The following is an 18,708-nucleotide window of genomic DNA, read 5'->3' as shown; positions in this document are numbered from 1 at the left end:
GACATTTTTATGAGTGTCTTTGGGGCTGGCATTGTGGTGCAGCTGGTTAAGCTACATCCCATGTGAGTGCTGGTTCAAGTTCTAACTGTTCCACTTCCTATCCAGCTCCTTGCTAATACTCCTGAGAAGGCAGCAGAAGTTGGCCCGAGTCCTTGGGCCCCTCCACCCATGTGGGAGACTCAGAAGGAGTCCTAGGCTTCTAGCTTTGGCCTGGCCCAGTTCTGGCCATTGAAACCATTTGGCGAATGAACTAGCAGATGGAAGATCAATATCTCTCCTCCGTCTCTCTCCTCTCTCTCTCTCTCTCTTCCTATCTGCCCCCCTCCCCCAGCCCCTGTAACTCTACCTTTCAAATAAATAAGTCTTTTTTTTTTTTTTTGACAGGCAGAGTGGACAGTGAGAGAGAGACAGAGAGAAAGGTCTTCCTTTGCTGTTGGTTCACCCTCCAATGGCCGCTGCAGTAGGCGCACCGCGCCGATCCGATGGCAGGAGCCAGGTGCTTCTCCTGGTCTCCCATGGGGTGCAGAGCCCAAACACTTGGGCCATCCTCCACTGCACTCCCTGGCCACAGCAGAGAGCTGGCCTGGAAGAGGGGCAACTGGGACAGGATCGGTGCCCCGACCGGGACTAGAACCTGGTGTGCCGGCGCCGCAAGGCGGAGGATTAGCCTGTTGAGCCACGGCGCCGGCTCAAATAAATAAGTCTTTTAAACAAAGAATTCTGAGGCAGGTGCTGTGGCATAATGGGTCCCTCCCACCTTTCCCTCCCACCCTCTTTCCTTCTCCCTTTTTTTTTTTTTTTAGTTTTTAAGATAACATTTTAAAATTACATTACAGTAAAAAGGCTTAATACTTCACCAAATAAGAATTTTAACAAGTAAAAACCAAAAAGGTCCTAGTTTAGTGGGACTATAGCAATGGCTATAAAAATAATTGAATGAAAAATGACTATTTCACCCATATACAGTAAATTTTAAAATAATCAAAGATCATGAAAACTGTAGTAGTAAACATTCATAACCATTGATTTGACAAAGATATAAATCAAAGTTTTACAAAACTGCATTTGCAGCAATACTGATACACAGACATTTCTTTACTTTTTATTTCTTTTTTTCTCTCTCTTTTTAATTGTAGTTCCCACATACATATAAGGGAAAACATGCAGAATTTGTCTTTTTTTGGAATTCACTCAACATGATGTTCTCTAGTTGCATCCATTTTTCTGCAAATGGTAGAATTTTATTCCTTTTTTATAGTTGAATAATATTCCATGTGTGTATATGCCACTTTTTATTTATCCATGCATCTGATGAAGCACACCTTGGTTGGTTCCAAATTGCAGCTACTGTGAACAGTACTGTTAGAAACATGGTGGTGCATATATCTCTTCGATACACTGCATTCAAGTCTTTAGGATATATTCCAAGAGGTGAGATATCTGGGTCATATGGCAAGTCTATTTCCAGTTTCTTTTAAGATACCTCCGTACTGTTTTCCTCAGTGGTTGCACCAATTTACGTTCCCACCAACAGTATATAAGTGATCCTTTCTCCACATCCTTGCCAGCGTTTGTCACTGTGTTTATTTTAGCCATTCTGACAGGGGTGAGGTGATATCTCACTGTGGCTTTGATTTGCATTTCCCTGATGGCTAGCGATGTTGGGAATTTTTTCATGTATTCGTTGGCCATTTATAGTTCTTCTTTTGAGAATTATCTATGGAAGTTCTTTGCCCATTTCTCAACTGCATTGCATTTTGTTGTTGTTGTTGTTGTTTTTGTTGAATTTTTTCAGTTGCTAAGATTTTCTGGGTATTAATCCTTTGTCAGATAGGTGGTATGCAAACATTTTTTCCCACTCTGTTGGATGTCTCTTCATTCTATTGATCATTTCCTTTGCTGTGTAAAGTTTCTGAGTTTGACAAGGTCCCATGTGTTTAGGTTTGCTTTTGATGCCTGTGCTTTGGGGATTTTGTCTAAGAAGTCATCCCCTGCACCAACATCTTGTAATGTTTCCCCTATATTTTATTTCAGCAACTTCATAGTCTCGGGTCTTAATCTTAGACCTTTAATACTTCTTGAGCTGATTTTTGTATTTTGCATATCATTATTCTACCCTTCTACATCCAGTTTTGCCAGCAACATTTGTTGAAGAGATTATAGTTATGCCACTGTACCAGTTTTTATGCCGGTATCAAGCTGTTTTAATTGGTATAGCTTTGTAGTATGCTTTGAAATCAGACAATGCGATGCCTCCAACTTGGTTTTTGTTGCTCCTGATTGTTTTGGCTATTTGGGGACTTTTGTGATTCCATATGAATTTTAGGATTTTTTTTCTAACTCTATAAATAAGGCCATTGGTATTTTGATAGGGATTACATTAAATTTGTAAATTATGTTAGGTAGTATAGACTTTTTATGATATTGATTCTTCCAATCCATGAGCAATGAATATCCTTCCATTTTCCTGTGTCTTTGATGATTTCTTTCATCAGTGTTTGATAATTTTCATTGTAGAGAATCTTTCACATTTTGTTTAAATTTATTCCTAGATATTTGATCTTTTGTGGCTATTGTGGATAAGATTTCTTTCTTGATTTCTCTTTCTGTGAGTTCATCATCAGAATCTACGCTTCAAATTTTATGAAAGGAAATATTAATTTTGATAAAAACCATCCACTTGGAGTGAGCATTTAGCGTAGCAGTTCAGATGCCATTTGGGAACCTGCATCCCATATCAGAGCGCCTGGGTCTTACTCCCTCTCTGCTCCCTGTTCCTGCTCCCTGTGACTGTGCACTCTGAGAGGCAGCAGATGATGGCTCAGGAGTTGGGTCCCTGCCACCTGTACTGGAGACCTGGATTGAGTTTCTGGCTCCAGTTTTGGCTTGTACAACCCCAGCTAACATGGGCATTTGGGGAATGGATCAGTATATGGGAGATTTCTCTCTTCCACCCCGCCCCCCCAACTATATCCCTCTCCTTCTGTCTGCAACTCAAAAAAAAAAAAGCATCAATCATAAGTCTTTATTATTTTGCTGGAAATCATGCTCAATGCTGTACATACATTATTTGATTTTTATCTCTGCAATAGCCTGTCTAATGGATGGTATTATCTCTATTTTACTTACATTGCCTAAATTATTTAATCATATATTTGATTAGCGTTATATAACTTTTGGCAATATTTTTAGGATGGCAATAAAAATAATTGTTTATTTAATGCAGAAAATATGCTGTCTCATGCTCCAAAATTTCTAATACAAGGAAACGCAAAGATTGTCTGATCAAATAATCTGACTTCACGGGGAGTCACACAAAAAGGAGTGTTTTCTTTTTTCTTTTTCCTTTTTAAAAAATGCATCTATGGGTGTAATATAAACTGTGCTGACAAAGACAGACAACTTTTAGCTTACATATTTTCAGGCCATTACACATGGATTAGGTGCCTATTACATGTGAGATACAGAGAGCACAGGGAAATAGTGAAGAATTGTTATCTTGTTCTCAGGGGGCTTCCAGGAATGATTTGTGAGACAGACATCTGAAATAATGACAACAACGCAAACAGAGCCATACTCACTGCAGTCCTGTGGGGGAGCTAATACTCACGGGAGCTGATCTCGCTGCTTGAGCACCATGTGAGCAAACATCAGAGGCGAGGACACGATGAAGGGCACGTGTGGGAAAGGTGGGAGCTGGAAAGAGACCCAGAAAAGCATCCAAAAGTAATAAGAACTCAAGGAGACTGGTATAGGAAAAGTACATGGAAACAGATTTCATCAATCTCAAGGGCAGTCAACCAAGTGATGGAAAGAGGGAGGAGAAGGAAAGAAGGCATTTACGCAACACTGAATGATAAAGTTCACTGCAGAGTTTGGGCAGGGAAGCACAATGCTGCATGTGCCAATGGCTGTCATGGTACAATGGGGACTGTAGGAGAAAGTCATCTAAATTAGGACCGTGCAACAGGAAGGCTCCTCCTCCTTGTCCAGTACTAATTGTAACATTACTAATCTCAACTAAGGATACTGAGAATCAACCAGCACATTATGTTTAAACATTTCAAGATCTCTTCCTCTCCCCCTCCCCCTCCCTCTCCCTCTCCCCCTCCCTCTTCTTCTCCTTCTCCCTCTCTCTTTACACACACACACACACACACCATCTATCCCTTTCCTTCTTAGCCTTTGCACAGATTTGTAGTGATCTCTCAAGACTTTGTATCTTTCCTCACAATTAACATTATGGAAATCAAGACTCAACCCTGTTAGTAGTGCCAACAGCCCAAGAAGTAGGTGGTTATTTTTAGGCTATAAGATTTGCTGAGCCTCTTGGCACAGGAAAGAAGATGAAAAAGAGGAGCCATTGGTGTGGAATAGAGTTCAGGGCAAGCTGGGCTTTGGGGAGATTCTGTCTAAGCTCACTCTGGCTCTGCTATGTAGATCTTGGTAATCTTGGTCTAGTTACCAAATTTTCTTTGTCTCAATTGCTTGACTAATAAGGCAGAGACATTTAGGCTTTAGCATAGTTCTTGGCAAGGAGTAACCACTCAATAAAGCTTAGGGAAGGGGCTGGCCTTGTGGCATAGTGGGTTAAGCTTATGTCTTTGATGCCAGCATCCCATATGGCTGCCAGTTTGAGAACCAGCTGCTCCACTTGTGATCCAGCTCCCTATTATTTTTCTTGGGAGAGCGGTAGAAGATGGCCCAAGTGCTCAGGTCCCAGCCACCCACATGGGAAACCCAAAAGAAGATCCTGGCTTAGGGCTTCAACCTGGCACTTTGTGGCTATTGTGGCTATTTGGGGAGTGAACCAGTAGAGGGAATATTCTCTCTCTCTCTCTCTCTCTCTCTCTCTCCCTCATTTCTATCTCTCATCTCCTCTCTCCCTCTCTCTCTGTAACAATTTCAAATAAATAAAAACAAAACATAACAAAATAAAGGTTGGGGACTGGTTGTTACTTTGGGTGACATCAATAACAAGTGTCAAGTTGCTAGTGTAGAAATGAGAATATGATCTACAGAGAGCAGAGAGGCGAACAGGGAAACTACCAGACACTGACAAGAAAATGAGCCTACTAAGACTGTATGCTGTAGTACTTTTAAACTGACAGAAATGCCTGTAAGTGCGGGGTATGAGGGCACTTCCAACCCCTGCGGACAACAGCACCTTGGAGAAAGATTAAAGTTCTTCCATTCACCCCTAAAAACACAGACTGAGGGCTTATTATGTTGTAAACATTTAGAGATCAATAGAATAGGCCAATAGGCAGGTTGGAAAACCGGAAGGTTAGAGAGTTTTCTTACAAAGATTTATTTATTTGGAAGGCAGTGAGAGAGAGAGAGAGATCTTCCATTAGCTGATTCACTCCCTAAATGGCTGTAGTGGCCAGGGCTGGGAAAGGCCAAAGTCAGAAGCCAGGAGTTCCAATTGGGTCTTCCACATGGGTAGCAGAGGTCCATGTATTTGGGACATCTTCAGCTGCTTTCCCATGCACATTTGCAGGGAGCTGGATTGGAAGCAGAAGAGCCAGGACTAGAACCAGCCCTCTGATATGGGGTACTAGTGTCAAAGGCATCAGCTTTAACCTGCTGTGCCACAAAGCCAGTCCCAACGGAGGTGAGAAATTTATGGCTATAGGAACAGTGTGTTTGGTGAGAGTTAATCAACTTTTTTTTTTTTTTTTAATTTTTGACAGGCAGAGTGGACAGTAGAGAGAGACAGAGAGAAAGGTCTTCCTTTGCTGTTGGTTCACCCTCCAATGGCCGCCGCGGCTGGCGCGCTGCGGCTGGCGCACCGCGCTGATCCGATGGCAGGAGCCAGGTGCTTCTCCTGGTCTCCCGTGGGGTGCAGGACCCAAGCACTTGGGCCATCCTCCACTGCACTCCCTGGCCACAGCAGAGAGCTGGCCTGAAAGGGGGGCAACCGGGACAGGATCGGTGCCCTGACCGGGACTAGAACCCGGTGTGCCGGCGCCGCAAGGCGGAGGATTAGCCTATTGAGCCGCGGCGCCGGCGAGAGTTAATCAACTTTTAAGTCTAAATCCTTTAAACCTGAGTGAATTTCTTCAAAAGAACCAATAGATAGCCTAAATTTCACCCATAGATAGCATAACTTAAAATTCAGTGTTTTGATATTTGGTACAACTGAGAATGCATGACTGAACATATTCACTAGCTATCAGTGATTACAAATCAACATTAAGAATTTGATTACCGGTAAGAATTTGATTGAGGCCAAAGTATCCCAAAAAAAGAAGACTAAAGAGAGAAAAATGAAGGCTAAACTTTGGGTGAAGTCACTTGAGAGACGTGAGCAGCAAGGTAACTTAAAAAACTAATGTCAGGAAAGAAGAAACACCAAGAGGACGCTCTTTCTCAGAAACAAAAGAATAGAACATTCTGTACAATGGAAAAGAAGATTAAAATCAAATGCAACACATAAAGAAATAAAGGATGGGAAGTGAAAGACCATGGCTTGAGAAAACATGGAGGAACTGAAGCCTCAGTAAACAGAGGAAGTTGTAGAGACTGTTGACACAGGGGGATAATAATCCTCATTTGTGGTGTTTGAAGATATCCCTTTCAGTAACTCCCTCTTCCCGGCAGAGTTCATAGCAAGACAGGAATGTCCCCCTTTCTTATTCTGTGTCAATTGTCACCTCACTCTCCTACTTTGGCAAAGCTACACCTACATGATCCTGAGAACAGAGGATGTTTACTCATTATTCCTGGTACATATACGAGACACTCAATCTGATTCATGAATTGACCTGAAGGAAATTTTAATATGAGAAAGCTGATCTCACGATTTTCTATATACTATTATCTTCATAAAAGTGACTGTTCATATTGATCATGGCAAACCTCCTGAACTGTAACAATATGAATTTTATCTGCAATGTATAGTCCATATACCAAAAGTATGGGAAAACATGAAGTATGGAAAGTAAATTTGATTAATGAGTTTTTCAAGTGTTGGGAAACCACAGACCAAATTCTTATCCAAGGAAGAACATAAGTTCACTGAATTTTCTCTTCTTTCTACTCCTCATGGATACAATTTCATTAATGTTAATTTTCATTCATAAAATAGCAGAGCCTAAACTTTGTTCTTGCAGACCACTGAATTTTGAGAAGGTTTACTAACCAGCTGTAGACAACTGATAGAAGAATAGTTACTTCATTTAGGATAATATTCTGTATCTCTGACAATTTAGGCTAAAAACTTTCAATGGACATATGTACTTCATCTTTTTCCATGAACCCATAATTCTCCACAAATGTTCCAGTAGCTGTCCAGCTGGACTCTTTAAGAATGGCTGCCAAAAAATGCTACAAGATTTCAAGGATGCCCCCAAACCTACCCAGTTTGACAAGCTTACTGATTCAGAGTCAAATCACAATCGCCTACCCCATATTCTTTTTGTTTAAGATATATTTATTTATTTGAAAGACAGAGTTAGAGAGGCAGAGGCAGGGAGAGAAGGAGAGAGAGAGAGGTCTTCCATCTGCTGATTCACTCCACATATGGCTGCAACAGCTGAAGCTGTGCCAATCCGAACCCAGGAGCCGGAAGCTTCTTCCAGGTCTCCCACGTGGGTGCAGGGACCCAGACACTTGGGCCATCTTCTACTGCTTCCCAAGGCCACAGCAGAGAGATGGATCGGAAGCAGAGTAGCCAGGACTTGAACCGAACCAGTGCCTGTTTGGGATGCTGGCACTGCAGGTGGCTACCTTACCCACTAAGCCACAGCCCTGTCCCTGTAATGTCACATATTCTTACAGGCATGATGTCCACAATAGTGAATGAGGCTTCTTAGTGGGAGAAGCAGACATTGAAAACAGTGAATAGATAACGTGAATGACATTTATTACTAGGCCTGACCCGTGGGCCTATTAATAAAAATGCTGAGCTCTGCCGGTTACCTAGCGGGTTTGACTGAGGTAGGGTAGAAACCATCCCACAATATTTCCATCAGTAAGTGATTGGAGAAAGCTGGAATTGAACCAATCTATTTTGGGTTAATTTACTTTTGGCCCAAGGCTAGCAATTTGATAATAAGTACATTTTAAGTTGTCTGAGTGGCAAATAGCACAAGTCCATGAGAAGGTAGCCAGGGGGCTAGGTCTCTACTACCTTAAATACTACAGGAGGGATCCTCAAGAGCTCGTGGAAGATGCATACTACAAAAAATACATGCATTTTAATAATCTTTTGCATCAAAACAAACATCTTTAATTCTATCTTCCATTAACTTTTTAAAATATTCACACAAAGCATTACGAATTCCTTAGGAAAGGGAATATTATGAGCCAGGAATGACTGTGGTGTTTGTACAGATTATTTAAGAGTTAAATCTTTTCATAAATGAGTTTATGAATTTATAAATGTGTTTATAAATTTGAGTTAAACCTCTTTTTTATTATAAATGTATATTTTACTTTAAAGATTTAACATTTTGCACATTCACTTCATATGTATACACATACATGCTATTTTTTCTTAAAATCAGGGATATTAACATCACAAAATGAGAGATTTGTAACAATGACTATGGGGAAAGAAGATGATTGTAATATACATGTAACATTGACAACTATGTATCAAGTGACAGATTATCCACAAAAATTTTTTTAAACATTTTATTTATATATTTGAAAGGCAGAGTTACAGACAGAGAGAGGGAGGGGGAGAGAAGGAGAGAGAGAGGGAGAGAGAGAGGTCTTCCATCCTCTGGTTCACTCCCTAAATGGTCGCAATGGCTGGAGCTGAACTGATCTGAAGCCAGGAACCAGGAGCTTTGTCTAGGTCTCTCGTGCTGGTGCAGGAGCCCAAGCACTCCGGCCATCCTCCACTGCTTTCCCAGGCCATCGCAGAGAGCTGGATTGGAAGAGGAGCAGCCAGGACACGAATTGGCACCCACATGGGATGCTGGTGCTGCAAGCAGAGGCTTAGTCTACCACACCACAGCACCAGCCCATCCACACAATTTTAATACTCTGTATAAAATAACTTCTACATATGAGAGAAAGCAATGGGACATTTGTTTTTCTGTGTCTGACTTATTTCACATAGTGTGATAATCTCCAGTTCCATCCTTTTTATTGCAAAAGTCAGGATTTCATATTTTTATTGTTGGGCAATGTTCCACTGCATATTAATGCCACAATTTCTATATTCTTCATCAGTTGATAGACATCTGGGTAGACTCCATATCTTTGCTATAGTGAGTTGAGCTGCTGTAAAGATGGGAGTGCAGGTATCTATGAGGAAATTCTTACCTTGTGCACAAGTATTTGATGGTTTGGTGAGGTTACTGATTCCGAGTCAAAGATTCTATTGATGGCAGTAAAAAAAGGAATCTAAATTTCCTTGAACACGGATCATAGGAGCTTTCCTTTCTGCCACCTTATAGAAAATGCTGTATTTCAGGATTAATAAAGTGGATTTTTTTCTTTCAGTAAGAACAGAAAGCCATCACTGAATTATGATACTAAAGCAACAAGATGTAATAATTTAAAATGTCATCAGAGAAATTGTACTAATGATCGCTTTTTTTGCCTCTCAGCTCCAAATCCATCCTTTTCGCCAGCTCTGTGAAAATGGATTTGGGTCCCTTCCCATTTTCTCTTGACCATCTGGTGTAATGTGAAGCATCACCAGCAGAGGGTGATGGAGAGTCTTTGAGGAAAGAAGGGTCCCGTGGCTCCCGCAGATCTTGTCCCTTTAGGGGGTTCTCCAGCCCTGGCTCCCGCAGCTACTGCAGTGCATGGCAGCCAGTAACGCCAGCACCCAGAAGTTTCCCTAACTCACCTTCAGAAGGCTTGGTTGCTGAGTGCATCTGGTGAGACAGCTCCTAATGAACGTTTGGTGTCCAGGATTTCCAGCAAGTTGGGAGGGTGTGGTTCAGTTTCCTCTGTGGTACCCAGGAGCCACAGCTGTGCCCCCTGCAGCAAGCTCTCAACCTCAGCGGGGGACAAGGGGTTGGAGGTGTGTCCTCTTGAGACCGGCTCCTGCTTTCTCTCTGCTCTTCTGGAATCCTGAACACCCTCCCTACTTCACTCTCCCTGTTGCAGACTCCTGGTGGAGTGAACGATCCTTTCAGCATCCCCTGTTGGAATCCCTGTGTGGTTTCTCTTCTCCCATTTGACTCAGCCTGACATGAGAAGACCAACGTTGTTTTCCAACGTTGGCTGTCAATGTGGCTTTAAAGTTCCTTCTCAACAGGGTGCTCCTAGTTATTAGGTGGGTTCTGAATGCTGTAGTTGTTGTTTCATTTCTCCGGCAAATACTGATTGTGAACATTCTAAGTGCCACAGCTAAGAGGTGACTGTGACATACTCCTTCCTCAAAGGAGCCCGTAGATTTGCCTCCTGATAGGAAGGATGCTTAGGTTCTGAAGACAAAGCAGGCAGACAACTCTTCAGCTCAGTGACAGGATTTTCATAGCCCAGGTTAGGCACATCCCCATGGGAGCTGGCAGAGGAGTATTCTGAAGGTGGTAATAGGATATTTGGGTCTCCAGGTCCTTACTGAGTGATCTTGGAAATCTTGTTCCCCCTTCTCTGATACTATATTGAGAAAACTACATTCTATGGGTTATCATACAGAAATTATCTGCCATGGCATCTGCTTTCCTGTTTAAGGAAAATGACCTTTGCTTTAACATTACACTTCTGCGACAGGGAAAACAAAAAGAGTGAGGATCATATATTTGAAAATATATTGTGCAATATAAAATGCTAGGGGAAGGGAAGATATAGCTATTCCGTATTTGATATGAGATTGAAAGCAGTTGGCCCATTGGAGGACACAGGATAAGTGCAGGGGACACAGGGCAAGGGGGACAATGTGGCAACTACTGTGTGATGAGTTTAAGTGTCACACAGAAAGCAGCCAGGGAGAGACTTTGTTCCAAGACACAGTGAAGCGTGCACCCAACAAGAGGGTCGAGGTGGGAGGGGCCGGGAAACACCGCAGAAGCGGACAGCTTAGCTTGGTATTTGGCAGTCAGTGCTGGGAGACTGAGGAGAAGGCTTTGAAGAGAGCACAAGGCAGAGGCATGAAGAGTGCCAGGATCTGCACACAACAGCTGCAGCTGCAAACCCATGTGCGCTGTGTGGAAAACACCGCCTGTCACATGTCACCCTCTCAGACACACGTGCACTGGCCTCAGCAGTCGCTGGCTCCAGCCTGAACACGCATCAGGGAAGCACACGCACCCTTCTTGTTAAATATGTATGGATTTTAATGATTTGATTAATGCTGAACATTCGGGATGAAACTCAACTAGTGATTAATAGTCAATGATTAATTATAAGTAGTATAGTGATTAGCAGTAAGAAATGCATTTCTTATTCCAATAAATGTGTGATTTAACCTTGTTCCTCTACTTTCATTGAGAACACGAACACATATTCAGAGATGAGCTAATTATTCATGGATATGTGTATATATCTCACATACATAGATGTATACAATATACATACGCTGATTGCTCCAATCAACAGATACTCTGTGTATGTGTGTGTGTGTTTAAACAAAATGAGAGTTACTGTGGAAGTGAAACATAAACACAAGGAAATTCAATGGATTTTGAATTTGTTGTCTTGTTTTCATAAATCATTGTGCGGAATTTTCTACTATTTACAGAAAAAGCTATAGAAAAAAAAATGTAGTTTTTTTTTTTTTAATAAATAACAGCAGTTCATTGATATTGAGTCATTTTGTCCTTTGATACTTGGGGCACTGAAATAGCCAGCTCAGACATGTCAGAAATCACGTGGGATTCTCATGTGTTGCCATCCACCCCTCAGTGCCCATGGCTGCATTTCGTATTCTCTCTCTCCAGCCACCCACTCTCCACACTCTCCCCCAAATCTTTTCTGTGATCTTCGATGCTGACTTTTCCTGGTTCCTCTAGACACAGAAACTGAAACAAAGCTTTCTTCCTCCTTCGTGATGGGAAGAATGGGGTGAGCCGGTGCATGAGGGAAAGCCAAGCCTGGAGGACATCCCCAAACTAGCACAGCTTCAACATGAGCCCAGCTGTCGCTCTGCCCCGAGAGATGCCTCTGCCCAGCCTTCCCAGCACCTCTTGCCTTGGAGCAATGCATCAGCAGGTGGAAGGCAATGCAGGCATGTTCCCCCTCTTCCTTTCTCTCACTGTTGATGTTTGTCCCCTGGGGACATTAAATCGGCCACACTTCTGTATGATGCTGCTCTGTTCTTTCAAGCAGCTACTGAGTTTTGTGATTCGCTTGTGTCTAGGAGTTGATGAGGAAGCCTCCAGTCAAGCTGAGCCTTCAATGGAGCTCTTTCAGTTCCTTCCATGGTGAGCGAAGTGAGGCGTCACTGCAGGTCAGCCCTCGCTCTGAGGGGAGGCAAACAGAACAAGTGGTATTAGGAAATCAGGCCCAGCTGATACCGGCCACCAACTCTCCACGGAGCAAGTAATCATGGGTCCAGCTATAAGTGGACATGACAGCTGAGGCCAGGGCGGAGGGAGTTAGAAACTCTTGGCCCATTCAGATGTCGACTCTCTAATAGGATCCCCGGTGACTTCTACAGTTTCAGCTATGGCGTCCATATAAAAAGAAACCAAATGCATAAAAACAAAACGAGAACCCCTGCTGTCGAATGAGTTTCTCCAGCCTTGTGATTCTGAACAGGCTGAAATCCATCAGGGTACTTCATCAGCTTCTTAAGATCCACACATGGACTTACCATGCCACACTCTGCGGCGGGGACACAGTCACTTCCTCAAATGTGCTTTCAGCCTCAAATCTTGACGTTAACTACAGTGGTAGGTGCTACATCAGACCATGTATGTAGGATAATAGCATTAGGCAAGGCACACAGGCCATTCTCAACACAAGGTCACTTCTAGTAAGTCTATTTTTCCTCCTACTTTAAACATATTAACGTTCTGGAGAGTGTAACTAAAATGGATTTATAAAGATCATGCACATGTTTAAAATTTAAAACAAACTTTGAGCCACCTGCTTGCTTCAACACTCTAATCCCAGGAAAATAAATTATAAAGTAGTAATAAATAATAATACACCTCTCAACCACTTAAAATTTAAGAACATATTTCTTAATTAAAATAATTGATAAATCATAATGGATACTGGCAAACAGATTGAGTTAGAAGAAGAAGTGTTACTTATCACTTATGGGGTTCAGGAAAATGGATATACATAAGGGACAGAATATCACAAGGAAAGCTAAAAGTGCCAGTGTATACCTGGAATAATGGGGGTGTAGTTTGTATACACAGCATTCTTATGCATAGATATGAATTCAATAGGTGGAAAAATAAAAACCAGAAATTGATGAAGCAAACAACACAGATGTAATTGTAGAGCCCCAGAACATCCTGGGTTTGCTCATCTGCTGAGCGTGGGTGGTGAGAGCAAAGAGGTGCAAACTGCAGAGTAACAATAGCTCGGCCCCCAGACCCCCAAGAGACACCAGGTGATGGGTTTTACAGATCCAAGCTGGGTTTGAGCAGGGCGTGATCTGCTCAGGGGAGGGTCTCTGGTGGGTTCACAGTGCTCTTGGATGGCTTTCTGCATGGTCACTGAAGGCCATATGGCCCTGGCCTGTCTGGGGCCTGTGGGTAGATGTCTCTTGCTCTCTGACCACAGTCTAGGGTTCCAGGGAACAGTCTCAGAATGGGGTCCAGCACTAAGAAATTATCTGTGGGGGCTGGATGTTGTAGCGTAGTGAGTTCAAACTCCGCCTGTGAGGCCACTGTCCCATGTGAGCAGCAGTTTGAGTCCTGGCTGCTCCACTTCTGATCTAGCTCTCTGATAATGACCCAAGTTCTTGGGCCTCTAAACCCACATGGGAGACCCAGAAGAAGCTCTGGGCTCCTGGCTTTGGTCTGGCCCAGTCACAGCTGTTGCAGTCATTTTGGGAGTGAACCAGAGGATGAAAAATATTTCTCTCTCTCTTGTCTGTCTCTCCTCCTCTCTCTGCAACTCTGCCTTTCAAATAAATTAAAAAAAACTTGAAAAACAAGTTCTCTGTAGAAGTGAAAATTGAATTCTGAGTCTGTGGTCTGGGGTCTAGTGGGATCGACCTGACCCAGGCTCCACTCTCATAATTGAGTGAATTCATCTTTAGTAAGGCATGGACTTGGAGTCATCAGAGGGAAGACAGGAATCTCAAACAAATGGAAAGAGCCTGGGACTGATAAAGTCTCCTGCAGAAGCATGGTGGAGAGGGGCTTGGCTTCATATCCACAAACGAAAATGAACTGATTGCAGTCCCAGTGGATGGAGTTCCGCACACACTGCTCCGGAATACAGCACCTGGGTGTGTGAGACAGCAGCGCACAGGAGGACTGTCTCTCTGGCCTTCTCCGCCATTCTCCTCTAAGCCTGGCCAGAAAAGAATCCTGTGGCCTCCCCCCACAGAACGTCACAGATGCTCTTTCCAGATGCATCTTTCCTGCACCCTGAGGAGCCTGCAGGCCTTGCTGAGCTGTCCTCAGTTTATTTCCATTAGGTTACATTCTTTGCTCCTCCAGCTACAATTGTCCATGTTTCTCTGGGTCTTCATTGTTGAAGGTTCTTATACTGTTTACAATTTATATTAAACAGATCTTACATTTTTTCTATTATCAATCCTTATTTTACCTTCTAAATTGTTACCTAAAACTATTTGAAAAACTGCAGAAACGCATAGCGAAGAGTTCCATGAACATACACAGAGTTAACAAATTATAACTTTTTACCACTTTCACTTCACGTGTAAATATTAGGTATACTCACATGCATATTATTTTTCTCAAAATCAGGGATAGGGATATTGCTATTACACACCATGGCATATGAGAGAAAGACAATAAAGTGAGGAAATAAGAGTATATAACTTTGTAAAGAATATAATTCAGTAAAGATGACATCTATAAATATCCATATACAGAATAGTATGGCAGCCACAATGTGGAATTTGTTTCTTACTTCACTTAGCACAACAACCTCCAGGTCCATCCTTTTTGTTGCTAATATCAGGATTTCATTTTTTAAAAGATGTATCTATTTTGACAAATAGAATTACAGAGAGAGAAGGAGAGAAAATCCTTCCATCCACTGTTTCACTCCCCAAATGGCCACAATGGCTAGGACCGGTCCAGGTTGAAGTCAGGAGTTTCAACCAGATCTCTCACATGGGTGGCAGGGGCCCAAACACTTGGACCATCTTCTGCTGATTTTAGGTGCATTAGCAGGGAGCTGGATCAGAAGTGGAGCAGCCAGGACAGGAACCGGTGCCCATAATGGATCCCAGCATCACAGGTGGCTTCTTAACCTACTACACCACCACAACACCAGCCCTAGATTTCATTCTTTTTTATGGCTGAGCAATGTTCCATCCCATGTCTTTTCAAATTTTCTTTTTCCAGTCACCCACTGATGGACATCTAGGTTGATTTCACATATTTTCTATTGTAAGTTGGACTACAATAAACAGGGAAGTGCGGGTACCTCTTTGCTTTGAGAATTCATTTCCTCCCCATATGTTCCCAGAAGAGGGATAGCTGGGTTGTATGCTACATCTATTTTTAGATTTTTTTTTTTTTGAAGAATGTCTGATGTTTTCCACATGCCTGCCTTTTGTTAAAGGAATCTCAGCCACCAATCTTGCCATGAGTGAAGAAAATGAATTACTTTTCCCTCGTTACATAATGAAATTGACAATAGACTCTGAGCACTGATCCAGGGAAATGAGAGGGAGAGACAGGCAGAGGCAGAGAGAGATAGTAGGTGGGGACAGAAAGAGGCCTGGAGTGAGGTTGCTACATAACTACAATGGAAAGTGAGATTAAACATAAATAAGGTTACTGAATGAAAGCCTTAGCTTCAGTTGCAAAAGTTTACAAGTTTACAAATAAGCAAAACAGATCACAAAGAAGTACCATATCTGAAATTTCCTATAACCTTCAGAAAAATTGTATCAGATGCTTTAAAGTTATCCACAAAGTAAGAATCAAGTTCATAAGCTTATAAACAAATTCTACTAAATAGTCAAGACTCTAGCAGTTAAATCATTTTTTTTTCAATTTTTTTTTTGACAGGCAGAGTTAGACAGAGAGAGAGAGGCAGAGTTAAAAGTCTTCCTTTTTCCTTGGTTCACCCCCTAAGTGGCCGCTACAGCTGGCGCATTGTGGCCAGCGCGCTGATCCGAAGCCAGGAGCCAGGTGTTTCCTCCTGGTCTCCCATGCAGGTGCAGGGCCCAAGGACCTGGGCCATCTTCCACTGCACTCCCAGGCCACAGCAGAGAGCTGGACTGGAAAAGGAGCAACCTGGACAGAATCTGGCTCCCCAACCAGAACTAGAACCTAGGGTGCCGGCGCCGCACCAGCAGTTAAATCTCACAAAAGGAGGATTAGCCTAGTGAGCCGCAGCGCCGGCTGCCAGTAGTTAAATCTTACAAAAAGTGTTCCAGTAATGACAAATAGAACAAATCCAGCTTATTTTATATGCTTAATATAACTTTTAAAAATTATTTTTTTATTTTACAGATAAGATTAGGTCATAGTCAAAGGCTTAATGCCCCACTAAATGAAGAATTCTAAAATAATATGAGAACAATATCAGAAAAAATAAAACACGTGGAGTGACAAACACAGAGGCAAAAAAAATTGTACAATGCAAATCTTTCAACAAATTAAAAATATAAATAAAATTAATGGTCTAGGCTGATTTATATTAAGATACATATTATATTCTGTGTTTTAAATGTATGTATATGTATCTATATATTTGTATATTAAGTTATATTAATATACATCATTAAAATGTAGTAATATAATTTGTCTTACTAAAGGCATTACTCAGTCAACAGATCCAGAAAGTTATTCAAGATAATTTCACTATTATTAACCAAAGATCCTGAAATGTGAATAGAAGCCCACTTCTTTAATTTTAAAGGAAAATTAACCAAAAGGGAAATACCACCGAAGTCAATGATCAAATTTTTAGAACATCCCCTCTGAGGTCCTGAATGATATAGGAATTTACCCTCTTCTATTCCTTAATATACAGATAGTCATTAAATCATACAAGAAAGTAAAACGAAAGTTGTAGGAATTAGAATACAAAACTGCCGTCACTCGTAGATAAATGATCGTCTAAATATTGAACCCAAAAGCATCTACAAGGGGTGGGAGGTTAGTGTGCAGTGGTGTTAAGCTGCTACTTGCAATGATGCCATCCCATACTGGAACTCTGGAGTCTCCACTCTCCACTTCTGAACCAGCTCTCTGCCAATACGCCTGGTTAGGCAGAGGAAGATGGCCCAAGTGCTTGAGTCTGCCGCCCATATGGGAGACCAGAATGGAGTTCCTGGCTCCTGCCTTTGGCTAGGCCCAGCCTTGGCTGTTTCAGCCACTTGGAGAATGAACAAATGGATGAAGATTCTCTCTCTCTGTGTGTGTCTGGTTGTGTCTCACTCTCTCTGTCACTCAAATAAGTAAATTTTTAAATAAAGAATCTATAGAAAAAATAAAATTAATGACATTGTTTAACTTAAATATAAGTTGCAGATATAAAGCACCATAAAACATTCTCTTTCTATATATAAACAACAAAGGAAAATAAATTTGAAATATTTAGCCCAGTCTAAAAATGTGTAAGCTACTAAAATATAATGAAAATGTGAAAGGTTCTTATGAACATTTCCCCAAAGTCATTAAATAATTCTACTAAATATAGGATAAATCAGGTTCACAAATCGGAAGACTTGGCAAAAGGAAGATGCCTATTCTTAGTCCTTGCTTAGTGGCAGATTAAAAATGCACACACTGTCTTTACACTCCTTTAATAGGGAGAAGAGAGCCACACCCACAACCTTCATTCTGGTTTAGCCTCGTGACTACTTTAGCTGATGCAGAATAGCGCAAGGGATACTGGGACAGTCTTCTGGGCCCAGCTCTTAAGAAATCATGGCTTCTGTTGCTTTTTCTCTTGAAATAACCCCTCTGTGCCCTGATCTACCAGGTAAGAGACTCACCTACACTGAGAGCCTCTACAGGTGGAGCCCCAGGCAAACGCTTCAGAGACAGCTACATCCAAGCTTCAGCGACCCCAGGAAGATGCAGACCTATGAGTGAGGCCATCTTGCACCCTCTCAGTAGTCCAACCAGGGGTATATCTCAGTAGGGAAGCCACACAGGGTAGAAGCATCTCCCAAGTGAGCCCTGCCTGAGTCTCCCACTCAGAAAAAATGCACTAGAACAAATGGCTATTACCAGAACTTGAGTATCGGAGCAATTTTCTAAGAAGCAACAGATAATTGGACCAGGATTCAATGCAGTTCCAGTAAAAATCTAAAGATTTTTGGAAGTGTCAATATGCTGTTGATGAAATTTATGTTCAGGAGCAATGGGCCAAGAATTAAAAAGTGACATTTCTGAAGAAGAAGCAAGGAGAATAAATCTACTTTATGCCTCCCCAAGCTTAAATATTGTCTTCAGACAGTGTGATATGGACTTAGAGATAGACAGCTAGACACTGAAACAGAACAAGGAACCCAGGAAACACACACACACATTCATGTACACACAGGATTTTTTTCGAAGATTTATTTATTTACTTGAAAGTCAGAGTTACACAGAGAGAGGTGAGGCAGAGAGAGAGAGAGAGAGGTCTTCTAGCCTCTGGTTCATTCCCCAATTGGCCGCAACAGCTGGAGCT

Source organism: Lepus europaeus, chromosome 20 (genome assembly GCF_033115175.1).
Source record: "Lepus europaeus isolate LE1 chromosome 20, mLepTim1.pri, whole genome shotgun sequence".
Taxonomy (NCBI): Eukaryota; Metazoa; Chordata; class Mammalia; order Lagomorpha; family Leporidae; genus Lepus; species Lepus europaeus.
Note: the sequence above shows the minus strand (reverse complement) of the source record.